A 15,156-nucleotide genomic window follows, 5' to 3' on the forward strand; every position below is an offset into this window, starting at 1 on the left:
CTGGGCAATATTGTGAGGCCTTATCTCTACTAAAGATCAAAAAGTTACCTGGGCATGGTGGCACATGCCTGTGGTCCTATCTGCTTGGGAGGCTGAGGTGGGAGGATCACTCGAGTTCAGAAAGTTGAAGCTGCAGTGAGCTGTGATCATGCCCACTGCACTCCAGCCTAAGCAACAGAGTGAGACCCTGTCAAAAAAAAAAAAAAAAGGGTAAAACACCGAGGCCTATATCTGCCCAGTGAAGATCTGGTGGGGTGAAAACTTGGAATGAGGCCAGGCACAGTGCTCATGCCTGTAATCCCGGCACTCTGGGAGACCGAGTGGATCACTTGAGGTGAGGAGTTCGAGACCAGCCTAGGCAACGAGGTGAAACCCGGTCTCTACTAAAAATACAAAAATTAGCCAGGTATGGTGGCAGTCACCTGTAATCCCAGCTACTTGGGAGGTTGAGGCAGGAGAATCTCTTGAACCCAAGAGACAGAGGTTGCAGTGTCTGAAATAAAGTCACTGCACTCCAGCCAGGGCAACAGAATGAGACTCCATCTCAAAAAAAAAGAAAAAAAGAAAAAAAAGAAACAACTTGGAATGACACAACCCTATGAAACTATCTTCATAATGTGTGGTGTGGGCAGGCACCAATGGCATTAAAATATGAGAAATGAGTTTTCCAATTAGACAATTTTTTTCATTTAAATTGTATTATTGTAATATTTGAAAAGTAATGGATGCCTTATGGAAAAATATAGGAAACATAAGAAGAAGATTTTGAAAATCATTATATGCCTATACAAAGTAATAAATGTTACAACTTATATTTTCTTCTAGTCTTTTTTCTTTGGGTTGCTTTTTGGTAACATACTGTTTATATGTATGATATGTAATATTTAGTAGGCACAAAAATCTGCTTGGGACTTTAATATTTTCATCTTTATACTAGGAATAATAATAGCATTACTATATAGCATAATATAGTATACAACATAATTATAGTATATATCTTAGTAATAGTACTACATATGTTGTCTATATACTATTATATACAATAATAGCACAAATTATATATGTGCATTCTCCTCTGTTTACTTAATGTACATTTTTCTATCTTAGGATATACTTACTACAAAACATTTTTTGCAATGGCCACCAAATATTCCACTGTCATTATTTTTAATAAGAATTTTCCATACTTTATTCTATAAAGCTGAGTAGAAATTTTTTTTTCCGGCCAGATAGTCTAACCAAAATATTGTGAATTAAAACAAAGATCCTTTTCCATCTTATACATAGAGTCATTGAGAATAAAAAATGAACATAATAATAAAGCTAAGCTCCTTTTGAATGAGTTACCAAATAAAATACAGACTCTCCAGTTAAATTTGAATATCAGATAAATAACAAGAATTTTTAAAAATGTAAGTATGTCCTAAATATTCCTTGGGACATATATTTTATACCAAAATATTATTTGTCATTTGTCTGAAATTCAAATTTAACTGGGCCTGTATTTTTATTTGGTAAATCTGCAACCCTATGAGTGAGATGAGAAAAAGGGAGGGGACCTGTTTACTTTGCCTAATTGTTACTAATCTTTTCAAAAAAGAAAGTCGTTTTAACTTTTTATTAATAATCTACCATTTGGTAACAGCTAAGCAGAAAATAAAAGTGAAAAACTAAATAAGAAAGAAGGAAAGAAAAGGTAAACAGACATAAGGTATTTACAGTCTTGAAAAATAAATAGAAGTGATATTATACCTCTCTAAAATTATTTTAAGGGTATATAACAGGCTGGGCACGGTGGCTTACGCCAGTAATCCTCGCACTTTGGGAGGCTGAGGCGGGTGGATCACTTGAGGTCAGGAGTTCGAGACCAGCCTGGCCAACATGGTAAAATCCCATCTCTACTAAAAATACAAAAATTAGCCAAGTGTGGGGGCTCACATCTGTAATCCTAGCTACTTGGGAGGCCGAGGCAGAAGAATCACTTGAACCCAGGGGGCAGAGGTTGCAGTGAACAGAGACCTCGCCACTGCACTCCAGCCTGGGTGACAGAGTGAGACTCTGTCTCAAAAATAAATGAATAAATAAATCAAATAAAGGTATATAACAAAGAAAGGCATTTATGAATCACTATTAGTTTTATGTTTTGAAAGCACTACAGGAAATTCATTCTAGTTTTTCAGATAATCATCAACACTGTGTTTTATACTTTTGGCTTTTCAGATAGAATACAATTGTGTGGCAGCTCATAGCTGAAATGACTCTTGTGGAATTCAGCTGAGGATTTAGCCAATGGCCAAACCATTTGTTGCCAATTTCAGGAGTAATAGTACTAACTGTTGAAGAATGGAGACTTTCTCCGTAGGCTCTACCTGCAGAGGCCTCTCCCAATCATTGTAGACTAGTGGGGTTCTGATGAGAAGTTTCCCTTAGGGCCTTACACAAGAACATTATGAAACCTCTGCTTTCTTGAAGAACCTAACAATTATCTGTAAGTCTAAGAGTCATTTGCTGATAGTCATTGGATGCTCCAAGTTTTGTATATTCTGTTGAAGGGACTTAGAGCTGCTGGTGGCTGGAAAGGGGGCTCAGAAGTTTATCTTGAAGCTGCCCCTGAAGAGCAAGCACAATAGCTTTATTTAGAAGAAATGATTACTTGGGGCAGCTGAAGAAGCAAGCAAAAAGAGGTTGGAGCTGGTGGCAGCCTAAAACCTCCTGCTTCTACTCCATATCAGTGCTGTTGATTGTGTTTGGGGGAATAAAAGACATCATATAGCAATTGACGTAGGGCATGAAGGATCAGAAGACAGGCTAGTGCTCTTAAATATGACTTAGAAGACTAAAATATACTGGTGAGAGACATTTCTAACCAGACGATAAAAGCTACATGCTATCAGCATAGTTTCTTTCGTTTTGTTTTTCACCCAGAGACATCCCTCCAAAGTGCAAGGCTGACCATAGCTCTTCTGAAAGCCTCTTCCTGGCCTCCCACTGCCTGCTGAATCAAGGTTGGACATGAGAGTTAGTGTGACACAGGGGACCCTGGCCAGCTCCTGGCCCTCCAGCTGCACCTACTCCCATTATCCCAGGCATCTCTTTGCTGCCTGTTGTTGCTTTCCCATCCAACTTGTCAGTAACACTGACTTGAAGTTTATAGGACAAGATACTATTTCATGCCTCTTTTGCACCTGCTATTTTCTTTGCTTCCAGGAAAGCCTGTGGCTTCCCCTCCCTCCACTCTCCCTCCCCGAAAGGCTGCCTGGTGACTGCTATTTCTCCCTGAGAACCAGCTCAGATGTCAGTTTCTGCAGGGCCCTCTCTTTACCACTCCTGACATTCCCAGGGTTAAAAGCTCTCCCTTTAAGCTGTTATGTGTCCTTCTCACATGTTGTGTTATATCAGATCATTGGTTCATTTTATTTATGTGTCCTCTTCCAATTCATAAGTTCATTGGAAACAAGGCTCACCTTTTGATCTGTCTCTTTCCCTAGCAACTAGACAGAGTCTGATACGTTATAATCAATCAATATTTTTGGGTGAATGAATCCCAGATTTTAAGTTTAGCAATTATTCTATACTCAATAAATTTCCATGTGTTTCACTGAAATTAATTCATCAATACATTTCAAAAATCTGAACTCCCAGCTGTACTGTAGGATAAACTTTGTAAGTAGTGATGCTCTCCCTAGGTCTGTAGCTTTGAGATCTAAAACAGGGCTGTGCACAATCACTTTACTTCCTGGCTAAGTCTTTGACCCTGCAATTTAGATATGATTATATCTTTTGAATTCCCATTATATTTCTATTGTCAACCTCTCAGACAGCTTAACCACAATCAGGCAAAGGGAATAAACATATTGAAGTCTGATTTAAACCCTTGTGGTCTTTTGGAGCTGAAAGTCAGATTGAAAAGTTACAGGACAGGGAGACTTTGTAAAGTAGGAACTTCTCACAGTGGTAAGTCAGAAATGAGAAAATCCCAGGTCAGAGAAATAAAATAATGGCGCTCCAGTTGCAGGGAGTAGCTGCCATCACACTCTCCATCAACATAGGTCTTTGGGTATCTGCCCATTCTCTGATTCAAGTGTCAGTTTGATGTGAAGTTATCTTCTCTTCTTGAACTCACACATAAATAAGTTCTTCTTTGGAACAGAGGAGTGGATTGCTTGTCAGCCCCTCAGAGACTCCTGGAACCAGGAGTGAGTCACTCTATGTGGTATTGAGGCTCTTTGTTTGACTAATCTCTCATTTGAGAAGTTCAAGTGGCTGATAGATGGGAAAGTGCCCTGGAGAAAGTAACTTGGTTGCTTATGAGTTTCTGTGTGAGGAATCTCTGAGATCTGCTTCTGAGTAGCTGTGATTTTCATCTTGATCATTCATTAATTCAAAAATGGCTTAAATGTGGCCTAAATGTTCAGGTTTGCTCTTCTCCCACAAATTTTAAATAGGAGACCTTTTCTCTTTACACAAGTTTGATAGACCATGAGTATGTCCTAAAATTAAGCTGTAGTCTCTGAACTTACGACAGTTTGTGAGAGTTGAAATGCAGTAAATGCCGCTTGCAGTGCCTAGATCATGGTTGCTGGATGAAGATATCTTGGGAACAGAGTCCTTCCTATCTGTGATTGGTATTTTCCAGCTTCCCTCTTCCTTTGTGCAGTTCTGTTCCAGTCCCTGTGCTTTGCCGGCCCCACCTGGAATAGCATTTCTCAGTGTGAGCCTGGTATCTACTTCCTTTAAAAACATTGACAAAATAGGTTTTTCTTCTCTGTCTGAGGATTCTAGATGAGTCCTCCAAAAAAGATGTGGAGTAAGGGAGTTGGGCCGTAGGTCATCACTGCTACAATAGTCCATCTGTGTATACTCACACACACTAAAATCCACCAGTTCATCCTGATCCTGATACCTGTTTCTGATCTACAGGGTTCATTCTAGCCTCCTCTCCTCTTTCCTAATTTGTAACTCCTTTCTCTCATAGTGAGAAACCTGGTCTTCTTTATCTACAATAGGTTTACTTTTGTTCAATCCTACTATACACATAAAATAGTTTCAGAACTGCTAACTCATACCCATGAAAGACACAAATTTACTTGAGTATAATATTTATTTAGTTAGTTTTTGAGACAGAGTTTCACTCTTGTCATCCAGACTGGAGTGCAATGGCTCAATCTCAGCTCACTGTAACCTCTGCCTCCCAGGTTCAAGTGATTCTCCTGCTTCAGCCTCCCAAGTAGCTGGGATTACAGGGGCCCCCCCACCACACCCAGCTAATTTTATATTTTTTAGTACAGACGGAGTTTCCTCATGTTGGTCAGGATGGTCTCGAACTCCTGACCCTAGGTGATTTGCCCACCTCAGCCTCCCAAAGTGCTGGGATTACAGGCATGAGCCACCACGCCCAACCGAGTATAATGTTTATGTACAGTTCTTTTGTCTTTAACCATTTAGTATATAGACAGAATTCTATTTCCTAATTCAGGTTAATTCTTTTCTTCCCCACCCCTTTGGTGTGGTTTTGTTATTCATTTGTAATCAAGTGAGTTCCATTTGCCTCCCATCATCCCCCCACCCCATCCCACTAACAGGTTTAGTAGGATTGAGATTATAACCAAGTTGAGCCTGACTGACCGATAAACTCTAGGTTTATTAAAGAAGGTAACTGAATTGTATATTTTTTACTTCTTATATTTTCTTTTTTCTTTTCTTTTTTTTTTCTTGAGACAGGGTCTTGCTCTGTTGCCCAGGCAGGAGCACAGTGGCACAATCATGGCTCAATGCAACGTCTGCCTCCCAGGCTCAAGCAATCCTTCTACCTCAGCCTCCCAGAGTAGCTGGGACTACAGGTGCATGACACTACGGCTGGCTAATTTTTGTATTTTTTGTAGAGACAAGGTTTTGCCATGTTACCTAAGCTGATCTTGAACTCCTGAGCTCAAGGATTCTTCTGCCTCCCAAATTGCTGGGAGTTCAGGCGTGAGCCACCATGCCTGGCCACTTCTATTTTAAATTAACTTGGCATCTAGAGAGAAGTTGCCCTATGACAACCTGAAATTCACAGCTACATCAAATTTGCTTTATAACTTCTTTTCTTTACCACTGCCTTTCCCTACCCCCTTCATTTCCTGGTCACATTTTCATAAGCGTTTCTAATGAAGATAAAAACTGGTTTAAAAACTCCTCCCTAACCCTTTTAACTTGGAAGGAGATTGGAATGAATCGTCAAAAGGATGAAAGGTAGATAGTGGGAAGGTGGAGGAACAGCAGCCAGGGGCCATAAATTATGAAATGAATCATGTAATGTTCAGTAGAACTGATGGTCAATGATAGTCGTATTGATTTAACCATAATATAATTAAGAAGAGAAATGTCCTTCTTTGCTTCTGACCTAGGTTGTTTGGTGGGGCCTAATCACACACCAAGATGCCATTAGGATTAGCAGGCTCTTGTCTAAGTGAGCCTCTGGAATTGGTAGAGCCTCATTGCCCATGAAGTTTAACTCCTTATTCTATTTCTACTCATTCCTTAGTGTGTTCTTTCATTTATTCAATCAATCATCTATTCACAGACTTGGAGCTGGGTTCTTACTCTGTACAAGGAACTTTGCAGGAGATGGACAATAGCTGGGCCACCTTCGGTCACCAGGTATCCCTCCGGCCAATCCCACTGTCTGCTCTGTGACCATCCCCAATGGTAGATACATCAACTCCAAAATATTTGGGAGTTAAGCAAGTAGAAGTCATGGAATTATACTCAGAACTAATCATACAAGGAGAACAGGCACTGGCTTCCTGTGGAGGGAGTGTTTTTGAAAATCTCTTACCATACTCCCTCCCCCGACTACCACTTAGACTTCTAGGAGGGAGTCTAAACTACCTACAGGCCTTGCCTTAGTGCTGTTCGCTGAAGCAGTTCCAACAGCCCAGCCCAGACATGTACTTGAGTCCGTGTAAACAGGGTTCCCCAATTAATGCGGGAAATAGCCGTGTGTCAATGCTGGGAACCCAGCGTGATTCATTAGGCAGGTCACAACAAGGCCAATTCAAATTCTGAAATGTTTGTTTCACCAGAATGATATTTACTAGTATAGTAAACAGAATTACAAAACAACTATGTCAAATAGTGCAAACCACAATCAAGATTTCAAAATTTTCTAAGGTGGAAGTAAGAGGGAGCTTATCATAAACACCTGCGTCGTTGGGTATTTAAAGTAATGTTGAAAAGCAGGATTAAGTTTCAGACTTTATAACACAGATACTGGGGACTTCAGTTCGTCATTAACATGGTTGACTGAAAAAAAGGTGCATAGCACTGCGGGATGTTGTGTGTACTTTATGAATCGGCTCATGGTCTTTGAGGGGGGATGGGGTAGTTTGCATGGGTAATTTCTCTCTCTTTCTCTCCCTTTTTTGATTTCTTCTTTATAATGCACTAGAAAAAGGAACTCTATTTTGTTTTACTTGGGAGACAGGGACTGAAGTAAACATAATTATGTAAGGACTGGATAATAAATCTGATGCTTTTTCTTAAGTAAGAAGACCTGAATCTTTTCTGTTTTTGCTGAATACCTTAATTTTTTTCTTTATGTTTGACGAAGTCAGTATTTGGAACACTATTCCTAGGAGAAATGTTATTTGTGGTGGTGTTCTTCAGGGACTCACAGTTAAAAGAATGTTACTACAGTCTCTTATTTCATAATTTCATCATGAGAATTCCTTATCTGCCCAGTGACCTCAGACGCTTAGGAGGAAAAGTGTTTCCAAATGTCCAGCTCTTATCTGAGCATCGTCTGAATTATGCAAGGGCACTAAGTGTATGCATTTAGGTTGGCTCTCCACTGGGGAAGAGCTCACATAAGGCTGTTGGTATTTCCTGCCCCTATTAGGCCAAAACTATTGTAATAACAGTGTTTCTGGCTGGACTCAGGTACCTTTGCTTCAAGTCCAGGCCAGAATCAGGATATGAAGAGGCGTTTGTGAAAGGGAAAACTACTGGGATGGTGGCTTGCGGGTAGGGAAGGGAGAATTTCTCAATCTTTTAATGGCATTAAAATGTTCAACATGGATAAATCATTAAGAAAAAGAAAAGGCCTACTCTTAGTGGAAATTACCACTCAGATTCTTCACTGTAATTTCTGGTTCTAACATGATATAAATGGACTGGGTAGATCTGAAAGGCTGCAAAGTTTGTCCAAGTAGGAGGTGGAATACTTCGTTTCTTTGCAAGTATTGTGAGGGCTTATACCACTTGGGGAAGGTCTTCTTTAAGAAAAAGAATATAAATTAGAAATACAAAATTAGATTTGAAATGGAATATCTATTTAAAATGAGAAAATAAATACAATTTTTTTAAAGGTGGCAAATGGCATATATATCACAAAATTCATAAAAACAATACACTTTTATTAGGCAACTGCCTGACATACTTCTTTTTTTATTTTTTATTTGTTTTTTATATTTATATTTATTATTATTATTAATTAATTAGTTTATTTATTTATTTTTGAGATGGAGTTTCACTCTTGTTGCCCAGGCTAGAATGCAGTGGTGCTATCTCGGCTCGCTGCAACCTCTGCCTCCTGGATTCAAGCAATCCTCCTACCTCAGCCTCCCGAGTAGCTGGGATTACAAGTATGTGCCACCACACCCTGCTAATTTTTGTATTTTTAGTAGAGACAGGGTTTCACCATGTTGGCCAGGCTGGTTTTGAACTCCTGACCTCAAGTAAGCCACCCACCTCAGCCTCCCAAAGTGCTGGAATTACAGGCATGAGCCACTGCGCCCGGTGACACACTTCTATAATTCTCTTTCCTGACATTTTTGGCTGCATACTCCTCAATGCCTCTTCAGAAGATAACGATTTGGTAATGTGTGTGTGTGTGTGTGTGTTTGTTTTTGTTTTTACAGGAAATGGCATGGAATGAGAAGTCAGTAAAACCTTGTTTCTTTCCCACTACCCATGTCCTTACATTTCTGGTGCCAGATGCTATAGGACTACCTGTAGCCCTACAGTCTTGTGTAGAAGCCAGAGGAGTTGGCACAGAAAGGGTCAGAGTGGATAGAGTGTTGGGAAGTACATTCTTCAAAGCCAGCCCTATACAAGAAAGGCTTACAATTTTGTAACGATACATATAAGTGACTTTGGGCCACTTAAATGGATCTTATAAAACTATATTACCTTCAAATTAACACTTAATTGGCTGGATCCTTAAAATTCTCAAGGCCATCAACATGAAGAGAAATCTGATGAGGGGGAAATTGGAGTAGAAAGGAAAGTAATATTTACCAATTGTGATTTAATCATAAATTGAGAATAGAATGTCTCACTCTTTCAGGTTTTATAGAAACTTATGACAATATGAACACATTGGTGGGCCTCTTCCCTTTCCAGGATCTTAGAAGAAGCCCATGCAAGAAGACAGTCCTGATGTTTAACTTTCATTAGCTCCACAGGATATCTACCTGTGGGTCTATGTGAATTTGAGAAAGTGACTTAACTCCCTGACCCCAGTTTCTCCATCTGTCTATTCACACTGGATTCTTGTGATGATTAAATAAGATACATGCATATAAGAGTCTGTAAAGAATACACTCTACCGTTTTGTAGATTACTCAGTATAAACCCCATGCTTAGGTAATGTAGTTTATAGTCCAATGGATGAGTAGTTCAGAGTTTGGTGTATGGAGTAGTAATTCTTATTCTTGGGATGCACTTTAACTTTCGCAAATAATTACCCACTTTTAGCAATTTAGAAGCAGCAAAAAATAAAAAGCTTGGAGCAGCTAATGAGAAGACTTGAAAGTTTTGGGACGTGGCTCCAGTCTCTTGGGGTAGCATGTCTGTTTGCTAGTGCTGGTCCTTTTAGATGCATCTTGGGTGGAGTTTTCCATGAGTACAGGAAAGCTTCTAGAGCCTTTCTTTCCAAAATAAACCCTAATTCCATTATCTTGGGTCTGCTTCTCCTTCAGGCTTCCCCATTTCAGTAAATGCCACCACTATTCACCTAGTTGCTCAACCGCAAACTTAGTTGTTATCCTTGACTCTTGTCTTTTCCTCATCACGCTCCTCATCCAATTTATAAACAACTCCTGTTGACTTTTTAGATTACCTTGACTTCAGTCAACCACCTACACCTCTGCTACCCTAGTGCCAGAATCCATCACCTCTCACCCAGAATATTGAAAAACACCTCCAAACTGATATCTTGTAACTTGAAATAAATTATTTGGATAAGCAGCTAGAGCAATCTTTTAAAAATTGTAAAACAGGCCAGGCGCGGTGGCTCATGCCTGTAATCCCAGCACTTTGGGGGGCCGAGGCGGGTGGATCATTTGAGGTCAGTAGTACGAGACCAGCCTGATCAACATGGTGAAAGTCCATCTCTACTAAAAATACAAAAATTAGTCGGGCACGATGACGGGTGCTTGTAATCCCAGCTAAGCTATTGGGGAGGCTGAGGTAGGAGAATCGCTTGAACCTGGAAGGCGGAGGTTGCAGTGAGCCGAGATTGTGCCATTGCACTTCAGTCTGGGTAACAAGAGCAAAACTCCATCTCAACAAAAATAAAAATATGCTTGTGAAACAAATAACACCCTCTAATGGTTTCACATCATACTCAGAAAAAATTCCAAACTCCTGCATGATCAGACCCCTGTCAGTTTCTCTGACTTCATCTCTTACCTCCTCTGTCCGGCTCACTGAACTCTAGTTACACTGGACTTGCTGTTGTTCCCTAAACACAGAAGTTCTCTTCTATATTATGTTCTTTTTCTATATTATTTCCCCTGACTAACATACTTTTCCTTTAGATTCTTGACTATCTTTGCTTCCTCATTTTCTTCTCACTGAACATCTCTTCTTTTGAGGGGCCATTTCTCACTATCCTATCTATAAAAGAGCAGATCCTATTTTCATCACCTTAACCTGATTAACTTCTTCGTAGCATTTACCACTGTCTAACATTATATATTTGTCATTGCTTGTGTACCTGGCCAGAACGTAGGCTGTAAGAGAGAAGATGTTGTCTCCTATCCCCAGTACCTAGAAAAGTGCCAGGCACTTAACAAGCCTTCAATCGTATTTGTTGAAGGAAACAAAGAACGTGAAGAATAAAAGAGAGAGACAAACGTCTGTCTGTGAGACACCTGTTCCCTCTTGCCTCCATCCAGATCTGGAGCCTTCTCAGATCTGATAGATTAATCCTCCCAGCACAGACGGTGCCCAGTCTCATTTGCATGTCTTCATTTCCATATTCTGCACAATGTAATATTCCTTCAGCCTATCTTTTTAATTTTCTCTTTTAAGACAGCTGACATCTGATGTCCTGGGTAGAACTCGTACTCTCTGTTGAAGTCAAGCCAACTTCTTTCTTTTGGCTTCCAGTCTACCTATAGCTAAATACTTCTATACAGTACTTGTCATAGCTTCTGGCAATAATTTGACTTTGAGTGTGACAAGAGAATTCATTTTGTCTAATCAATTAGTGTGAATACCCTTCTGGGGCAGAGATTGTTCTTTAGTTTTCTTTTGTATCTTCCACCATACCTAGGCTTGTGCTGAGCACATGGCTTAGTAAATATCTGTTGGTAACAATCACATGACAATCAAAAGCAAAATGTTGAGCTTATTTTTATTTTTAAAGATAAAATATGTGCATACACACACATAAATAAAACATATATATATTTATTTATTTAGAGGGAGTCTCGCTATGTTACCTAGGCTGGAGTGTGGTGGTGCAATCTCTGCTCACTGCAACCTCTGTCTCCCAGGTTCAAGCAATTCTTGTGCCTCAGCCTCCCGAGTAGCTGGGATTACAGGTGCACACCACCACACCCAGCTAACTTTTCTATTTTACTAGAGATGGGGTTTCCATGTTGGCCAGGCTGGTCTCAAACTCCTGACCCCAAGTGATCTGTCTGCCTTAGCTTCCCAAAGTGCTGGGATTACAGGCATGAACCACTGAGCCCAGCCATGAAATATAATTTTATATTCACTCAAAATAGGCACAGTTTGGGTACAGTGGCTCCTGCCTATAGTTCCAGCACTTTGGAAGGCCAAGGAGGGAGAATTGCTTGAGGTCAGGAGTTCAAGACTAGCCTGGGCAACATAGTGAGATCCCGTCTCTAAAAAAAAAAAAGAAAAATTAAAAATGTTAACCAGGCATGCTAGCATGCACCTGTAGCCCTAGCTGCTCAGGAGGCTGAGGTGAGAGGATTGCCTGAGGTTACAGTCAGTTGTGATTGGACCACTGCACTCTAGCCTGGGCAACAGAGCGAGAGACCCTGTCTTCAAAAAAAAAAAAAAAAAAAAAAAAAAGACATAAAGGCAAATAATCATTGAAAGTATCAATTATCAATTACTGAAATTTTCTTCACTGTTGTAGAAAACTCAACAGAAGCTCAGCAAATTCCGACACAGTTTATGTAACATCTGGGGATGAAGGGGTTTGCAGGAGTGTCTCCCTTAATGTGTGTGATACAGTCTTGGCTCTCAGGACTGGCTCTGACTTTCCCAGGACACATCCTCTTTGTCATGGCTGCTAGGACAACATTAGCGCCAGTAGTAACCTGCTCCTGGCTCCACTACTGGCTCTCCACAGTCAAAATCTGGTTATCTTAGGGCATCCTGTGGAATTAGAGCTGTTTCATGAGCTAGATGATTTTGAATGAAGTTCCAGTATTTAACGGCTGGGGCACACAGGACATAGGAGGGGGACAGAGACTAAACAGCAAATACAGTTTTAGCCAAAAGAATGAAGAAAGAACCTGAACTATCTGGGCCATTCCAGCGGGACTCTGATTCTTCTGTAATAGTTGGTAGTAACTAAAGACCTCAGGGCCTTCCAGTTCTGAAGCACCAGCCATTAGAATTGTTCTGTTTTACCTGATTTCTAGGTGCAGAGGTAGGAAAATCTGGAAATTCAATTCTACTATAATCTGAAGCTTTTTGGTGAAGAATTATCTATTTTAAAACGTCTAGCACCTTGCTTCCCGCTAATGTTAATGTGTACACCATAAGAAAGAAACAGTGACAGTGCTGAGCTGGAAGAATGCAGAATGTCTTACTCAGATCTACTTGCCCATTACACATCTGTACTTCCCGGGACTTAGTCTTTTATCCTTATGAGAAAACACTACATATTCACCTGTTCAGCTAAAACAGAAATAAGCCACATTCAAATGCTAAAGAGGTTAAAAAAAACAAAACAAAACACTTATTACATATGGTCTCTAAAACTCACTTTAAAATATATTTTTAATATTTTTCATTCTAAACATGATCTTGAGAATGCTGGTTCATCAGTTGTAAGGAAATTTGTACAATTAGATTTTCTCTAATTGATTCTTTTCCTCACTGCTGCTTTTAGCCCCATATGTGATATCCTCAAAGGTGATTTTCTTCGAGCTCCTGCCAACATCCCCATATTTGTTTGCTAGGGCTGCTGTAACAACAACAAAAAAGTACCACAGATTGGGTGGTTTAAACAAGAAAAATGTATTGATTCACAGTTCTGGAAGCTAGAAATCTGAGATCGAGGTGTCAGCTGGGTTGGTTCCTTCGGAGGCTGTAAGGGAGAATCTGTTCCAAGCCTCTCCTAGCTTCTGGTAATTGCCGATGCATCCCCCAGTCTCTGCCTTTACCTTCCCATGGCATTCTCCTTATCTGCTGGTCTGTGTTTGGATCCCAATTTCCCCTTTTTATAAGGACACCAGTCATATTGGATTAGAATCCACTCAATTGACCTCATCTTAACTTGTTTAAATCTACAAAGACTCTATTTCCAAGTAAGGCCACATTCTAAGGAATGAGGGGTTAGGATTTGAACACATATATTTGGTGAGGGGGGCACAATTCAACTTATAACAATCCTTATCTACACCTAGCCAATAATCACACTGAATGACAGGAAATGGCTCTCAGAACTGTGGTCATCCTGGCAATATATCAAGTATCTCAGTGAGGTTGATCATGTCAACCTCCAAAGAGGAGGTTGAGATGTCTATAAATATGGCCTCTATGTTCAAATGGCTGCTGCAAGCAGGGAATATTTGATATGGTTTGGATCTGTGTCCCCACCCAAATCTCATGTTAAATTGTAATCCCCAGTGTTGGAGGTGGGGCTTGGTGGGAGATGATTGAATTGTGGGAGCAGATTTCTTCTTTTGATGCTGTTCTTATGACAGAGTTCTCGTGAGATCTGGTTGTTGAAGAGTGTGTGGCACCTCCCCTCTGCTCTCTCTTCCTTTTGCTCCAGCCATATGAAGTGCTGGCTCTCCGTTTGCTTTCCACCATGATTGTAAGTTTCCTGAGGCCTCCCCAGAAGCCAAGAAGATGCTGCCATGCTTCCTATACAGCCTGTGGAAACATGAGCCAATTAAACCTCTTTTCTTTATAAATTACCCAGTCTCAGACATTTTTTTATAGCAGTGTCAGAATGGACTAATACAATATTATTGGAATAAAAGTTCAAGTGCACCGGGATTATTTGGCCAGTACATGTGTAAGCTAATATCCCTTTATCCAACATGTGAGTTCCATTCCATTCCATTCCATTCCCCAGTGTGACCTAAAAGCAAGAGAAGAGTGAAAGTAAGAGAGAAAAAGAGTTCTAAGAAATCTTAGCCTGATGTGCAAATGTTATAACCTTGACCTCTTTTCAAAACTTGTACCACCAGGTGATTGTTGATCATAAGTATGCATAGAGAGCTTACTAGTAATAACATGCCCAGCATTCAAAGGATTCTTTGTTTTGCTTCTTTGGATTCTGTACTTGATCAGTTGCTCATCACTTACCTCTCTGCCTAAGGCATAGTAAATTGTCAGCATCCATCCAAACGACTCAACTAATAACAAGCATCACGCTGGGCACAGTGAGATGACTCAGAGATGAAGCTGAGGATCAATCATGCTGTTCCCAAGGTCTGTGCTGGATAAATCAGCATTGGAAACCTAGGTGCTGAGTATACTAGAGGTTTGATGAAAAATTATTTTAGACTTGCTGTATATTTGAAAATTTCTATAATAAAATGTCAAGAAAAAAAGTCACATAAATCAGCTCCATGGTTTACTGATTTAGAATAAACAAACATGATCTGTTAGTATTCATTTGTCATAGAATATGATAAATGTTTAACTGTCCAGTTTTAACTGTCTTGATGA

This window comes from Theropithecus gelada, chromosome 4, assembly GCF_003255815.1.
Source record: "Theropithecus gelada isolate Dixy chromosome 4, Tgel_1.0, whole genome shotgun sequence".
Classification (NCBI taxonomy): Eukaryota; Metazoa; Chordata; class Mammalia; order Primates; family Cercopithecidae; genus Theropithecus; species Theropithecus gelada.